Genomic DNA, 6,303 nt, shown 5'->3' with positions numbered 1-6,303 from the left:
TAGACTCTGCATCTAAGTGATATCAAATAGTATTTGTCTTTCTGTTTATTTCACTTAGCATAATGCCCTCTAAGTTCACCCATGTTGCTGCAACTGGCAAAATTTTCTTCTTTTTTTGTGGCTGAGTAGTATTCCATTGTGTGTGCGCGTGCATGTGTGTGTGTATGTGTACCTTTATTTATTCACATCCTCTTTATCCATTCATTTGTTTCGGGATACTTTAGCTGTTTCAGTATCTCGACAATTTTAAATAATGCTGCTATGAACATTGGGTGCATGTATCTTTTTGAATTAGTGGTTTTGCTTTTTTCACATATATACCCAGGAGTGGATGGATCATATAGTAGTTTTAGTCTTAGTTTTTTGAGAAACTTCCATCCTGTTTTCCACAGTGGCTGTAATAATTTACATTCCCATTCAGTGTTATTTTTAACTATTTTATCTATTGAAATTAGTTTTTGACCTTATTCTTCTAGGCTAATGAGAAATACAAATTTTTTTATTGAGAGTGTATCATTTTTTTTTTCCACCAAAATCATGTAGGACCAGTAAAGTCAAATAAGTCAGTAGGAGATCAGGAGAATGGAAAATATTATTGAAGAGTATAGAAATAAATGTATATTTAATATTTGATCTAGAGTATACTAAATAAAAAGGAAAGAATAATGGAAAAACTTGGCCAAAATGCTGTTCAAAGGGAAAACATATGATTTGCTGAAAGATGATGCACTAAATGGAAATGAGATAAATAATGGAAAACTGTGAATAATTAATGCCTTGGTGCATGCATATTCTGACAAAGACAAAACTAGTTTCTCGAAGTGAAGCAACATGCCCAGCACTGAAGGAAAACAGGAGAAATGAGCACTAGATTTTAAGCATGAGAGATGCTTAGTGATCATAGATGATCACTGGATTTTTTTTTCTGTTGTCTTGTGAAAGGCATTTCTTTCTTTTTAAAATAAGTTATTTATTAATTTATTTGGCTGTGCTGGGTCTTTGTTGCGCATGGGCTTTTCTCTACTTGCCGTGCACGGGCTTCTTATTGTGGTAGCTTCTCTTGTTGCGGAGCACAGGCTCTAGGGTGTTCAGGCTTCAGTAGCTGTGGCATGTGGGCTCAGTAGTTGTGGCTCCTGGGTTCTAAAGCATAGGCTCAATAGTTGTGGTACACTGGCTTAGTTTCCCCATAGCATGTGGGATCTTCTTGGTCCAGGATCAAACTTATGTCTCCTGCCTTGGCAGGAAGATTCTTTACCACTGAGGCACCAGGGAAGCCCAAGAGTATTTCTGATAATGTGCAAATTTTTGCTGACAGTTTAATGGCTCTCTTTCCCGATTCCAGTCTTGAGACAGTGTCCTCAGTTAGCTAACTGAGTATTTCACCTCTGCATTTACAGATGTACATGCAGAACACAGGGCAGCTGCTCGTTGGATATTCTGCTCAGGTGACCTCCTTGGGAATCTCTCTTGCTCTCCTTTGTTTTGAACTCTGACTCAGCCATACTCTGAGGCAGGGAGGTGACGTGGCCTCGCAGCAGCCGTTTTCAGGCAGAGGAGTGACAGCTGGGCTGCTGGGAATCAGCTCAATACATAATTCAGTTCCTTCCTTTCTTTTTTTTTAGAAGTTTATTGAAGTTTTTTAATTTATTGCATCAAAATTTATGAAAAATCTGTGATAAAGTATATATTTGTGTATATAGAATGTATCAGTATTGTATACATATATGTATATACATATATGTGTGTATTGCCACCCTCTCATGGGCTTCCCTGCCCTGGCAGACACAGTTGCCACTCTCTGGAAAAGGCTTCGCTTTCTTCTTCATTTGGCTGACTGCTGCTGTTTCTATAAGAACGGGTCCTTTTACTTTGTTTGGAACCCACTTGTTAAGGTGCTGTCTCGTTGTGCTCCCTCAGCACTGAGTACCCACACGCCTCTCCTTATCCATGTTGAAGCTGCTGATTTACTTGTGTGTCTTCCCCAGCAGTCTGTGAAAGGTGTGAGCCTGTAGACTGGGCCCTTGGGCTGAGGGACTCCATCTTGCTCCAAATTATTTCAGACAGATTTTTACTGCCGTGATTATTATTACTGTTGTGCAATAACTTCTGGGCAGCAAAGCAATTAGGCTCATTTTAAAGCAAATAGTTATTTGGTCTAAATTCGCAAGGTATGAGCATATCCTGTTTCATCATGTGATTGAGGAAAAGCTTTGTTCAAAAAATTGTATATCCTGTAACAGCTTTAGTTTCTGATAGGGGGCAGCAGAGTCCATGAAAACAGAGGTAGGCTTTTCAATGGGTGGGTCACTTACAGAAGTTTGGAGCCAGACCTCTAACAATTTTCAGCAGAAACTAGCCCTTGGTATCTGACAAACCTCACTGTGCAATAAAGACTTCAAGGGAAAGGCTGGCTTTTATTAATGATATTCTTTGAAGGCACTATAAATAATTTAGTCTTTTAAAAGGAAAAAAAATATCATTTTTTAAAAATGCAAATAATCTCCCTCATTTTATCACTGAGTAGGAAAACCTCACTCTTCCTCCTATGTGTTTCACCTTTACTACTCACAGAGCACTTCGCTTCTGACACTTTTGGTCACCAAATGTTGGTTTTTTCCCCCTCCCATCAAGGAATTCTCTACACCACCAGCTGGATATCCTGTAAATTCAAATTCAGTATCTACCTGGAGATGGCATCAGCTCTCACAGGTTAAGAGCTCAGTCCCCACAAGACTGATGCCACGCCGCCAACTTCAGATGCCAGTCTCCAGTTGCATGTTGTCACCTGTATTTCTGACCCACCCGCTGTAAATGGGAGTACCCACGACCTCTTCTTTGGGTTCAATAATTTGGTAGAATGGCTCACAGAATTTGGAAACAGTTACGTTTACTGGTTCGTTATAAAAGGACATGAAGTTGGATATCGGTGAACATCAGATGGAAGAAATGCAAGGTGAGCGAGTGGGAAGAGGTTCATGCTCTCTCTAGTGCCCCACTCTCCTAGCACCTCCATGTATTACCAGACTGGAAGATTCCAAACCACATGCGCACTTGGGATTTTTACGGTGGCTTCATCACCTGGTTATGATTGACCACTAACTCCATTTCCAGTCTCTCTACCCTTCCCAGAGAATAAGGGATGGGGCTGAAAGCTCTAAACTTCTAACCATGATTGGTTTTTTGAGTGACTATCACTCAACCAGGAGCCCACCAAGCTTTGCCTCTTTTCACCTGGGAAATTCCAAGAGATTTAGGAATTATGTCTCAGGAACTTGGGGCAAAGGTCAATATTTTCTAATATTTCACAATTACAAAATCTTTAAAAAGATGGGTGCTTATTTTTTTTTTTTTGCCAGTAACTTCTAAAATTATGTTAAGGCATGAAATATTTCCATCTGGTCTTAGGGAGAGTGTCAAGATTTGCAAATTATTACCAGATGCTGTGGCTACCTTCCCCTTTGCTGCCTTGGGGGATAAAAAGACATAAAGTAGAAAACAAACAAACAATGAAATCAATTATTGTTTCAAATCAATAGCAAGCAAATAGAGTCTAAATCATCTCTCCTCTACCCATCATGGCATGGGAGCGAGTCTCATGCCTCATGCAATTTTTAAAAAACTTTTCACTTATTTTTGGTTGCACTGGGTCTTCACTGCTGTGCGTGGGCTTTCTCTCGTAGTGGCGAGCAGGGGGCCACTCTTCGTTGCAGCGCCCAGGCTTCTCATTGCTGTCTCTTCTTTTGTTGCCGAGCACAGGCTCTAGGTCCGGGCTTCAGTAGTTGTGGCACCTGGCTGTGACTTGTGGGCTCAAAAGTTGTGGCTTAGCTGCTCCATAGCATGTGGACTCTTCCTGGGTCAGGGATCAGAGCTGTGTCCCTGGCATTGACAGGTAGATTCCTATCCACTGCGCCACCAGGGAAGTGCCTCATGTATTTTTTTTAAATGAAGTTTTTGTTTTAAGGATGAAATTTATTTCAAAAGTCCTCATATAAACCAATCGTGAATAATCTTTTATAACAAATTTCTCAAACAAATCTTTTTACTATCTACATTTCTTCTTGAGATAGCATTATTATGATAGTATTAAATTTTCATTTTTATTCAAATAAACTATTTTCAAGATTAATGATTATTAGCAAATCCTGATGCAAAATGAATGTGATACTTTCAAATTACTTTTCGTTTTCCTATGTAGCATTTTAAAGTAGGAAAGTATTTGGTACTAAGTGTTCTCATGTTCAAATTCTAAAATAATGTTTAGTCCCGATGGAACTTAGTACTCCAAGATTTAAAAACTTTTTAATGATATTTACATAATACATACATAATTTTAATCACTAAGTTCCTCCTCATCATTGAAATATATTCTTTTCTTTATCCCTGGGCATTTTGAATCATCTGATGTTGAAGGATCCCCCTGAACTGGGTTTCTGTTTTTCAATTTTGACTTGCTGGAAATCTGTGGCCTGACTGAGGCTGTTAAGAGCAGGATCTTCCCCTTCATCTTCACTGTCTTCTTCAATTTCTTCTTCTGGCTCAGGAATTTTTTTTTTTTTCTTTTTCTTCTTTGGAGGTTCACATCCTCCAAGTGTATTTTTAGGATAGACATTAACTTAAGTGTCCACTTTCTCCACATTCATAACACTTAGGTTTATCAAACTGTATAGTTTCATCTTTGATGAACTCAGCTGCTCTTCCATTGCCAATAGCAATGCTTGCTTTTATCACTCTACCAAATAACTGTTTGTTGTTTATTGACTTGCACAGTTTTGTGCAGATTCTTTATCCAAAAATAAAATAAATGCAACCCCTGTACCCCTCCTGGTATCTTTATCTTTCATTAGAGTAACCTTTACAACTTCACTGTACCTGGAAAATATCTGATGTAAGCCATTGTTGATCAGGGAAGAGGGCAGGTTGGATATATACCCTGTGCTTGTACTTGAGGACAATTCTACCACTCAATTCTTTAGGTGGGGTGGGCCCAGGAGACCAGGAGAGCACAAGCCCTCAGTTCACTAGGGGCAACTGTTTGTCACTCCTTGCATCTGCCTTGGCATCACAGATCCCAGTCACTCATGTACTCTTTATGTTTAGTGAGAGTGCAGGGCCTGGCATGCAGCAAGCAGGGGCCCAGCAAACATGTGGAGTTTAGCAAGCACTTCTGATCTGATCACATGTAAGTTCTCCAGGGAGTTTCTGAGTTGTTTCTCACATCTGCTGCTGCTGCTGCTAAGTCTCTTCAGTCGTGGCCGACTCTGTGTGACCCCATAGACGGCAGCCCACCAGGCTCCCCGTCCCTGGGATCGTCCAGGCAAGAACACTGGAGTGGGTTGCCATTTCCTTCTCCAATGCATGAAAGTGAAAAGTGAAAGTGAAGTTGCTCAGTCGTGTCTGACTCTTCACGACCCCATGGACTGCAGCCTACCAGGCTCCTCCAACCCATGTTGTCCCATAAATACACAAGGTGAGGAATTTGCATTTAGAAACATGTCATAGACACATACTATTCCATCTTTAACTTGAGGGACTCTATTAATGTTCTATTATTTAAAATCCTGAAAAGCAGAGTGGGGAAAAGGAAAGAGGCAAGATTCCATGTGGTTGCCCAGTGGGTGTGCACAGACAAGAGATGTGCAGATGGGCTGGGTCTGGTTGGCAGAGAGTTAATGTTTAGCCCACATGGTCAGCTCAGAACTAGAAATAGAGAAGAATTCAGCAGGGTATTCTAAGGTTCTCTGATGCCTTCTCTCTCTTAGTCCGGAAATCCTAGGTGGTTCAGCTCTAACTCCCTCATGTCCCTCTTCCCAGGTTGCTGCAGTACCTTGTCCCCATCCTTGTCTGTTAAGTTCCATTTGTATTTGGAGGCAGTTTTTAAAACTGGCCCTTTGCAGGTAATAAGAGCCTGGCCATTTCTTTTCATAATAATTTGGAGCTTCTTTCATTAGCTTTAATGTTTCATCCTACTTGTAGAGACAGCAATTCTCTTAGGCACAGGATAGGTATTAGAAACCTCTCCTACTAGATGAGTTAGATGAGACTCAGGGGACATCCCGGTCCTTTGGTCACCTAGGGTGTTATTGGCAGAATCTGGGTGAGAATTTTCGCATCCAGACTCCCCTGGAAACTCATCATGCTCATTCACCAGGTTCAGTGATGGGACAGGGGAGATGCAGAAAGACAGGATCAAGGGAGAGCATGCACGTTCAGGTTGAGCACACTGCCTGGTCCAGTACGTGGTGACTGCCGTGATGGGATCACAGGGTGGCCCAGCTGTTGGTATAGGAGAGAATGTGGAGAAAA

The 6,303-nt window shown here is 40.9% G+C and overlaps 1 pseudogene; it reads right to left on the bottom strand.

Moving 5' to 3' along the window:
* Window positions 1-4,197: 4,197 nt before the first annotated feature.
* On the bottom strand, window positions 4,198-6,052 carry LOC101123614 (zinc finger CCHC-type and RNA-binding motif-containing protein 1-like; annotated as a pseudogene).
* Between the last annotated feature and the right edge of the window lie 251 nt (window positions 6,053-6,303).

The sequence above is a fragment of the Ovis aries genome, chromosome 2, assembly GCF_016772045.2.
Source record: "Ovis aries strain OAR_USU_Benz2616 breed Rambouillet chromosome 2, ARS-UI_Ramb_v3.0, whole genome shotgun sequence".
Lineage (NCBI taxonomy): Eukaryota > Metazoa > Chordata > Mammalia > Artiodactyla > Bovidae > Ovis > Ovis aries.
This window is presented reverse-complemented; position numbering and strand designations above follow the sequence as displayed.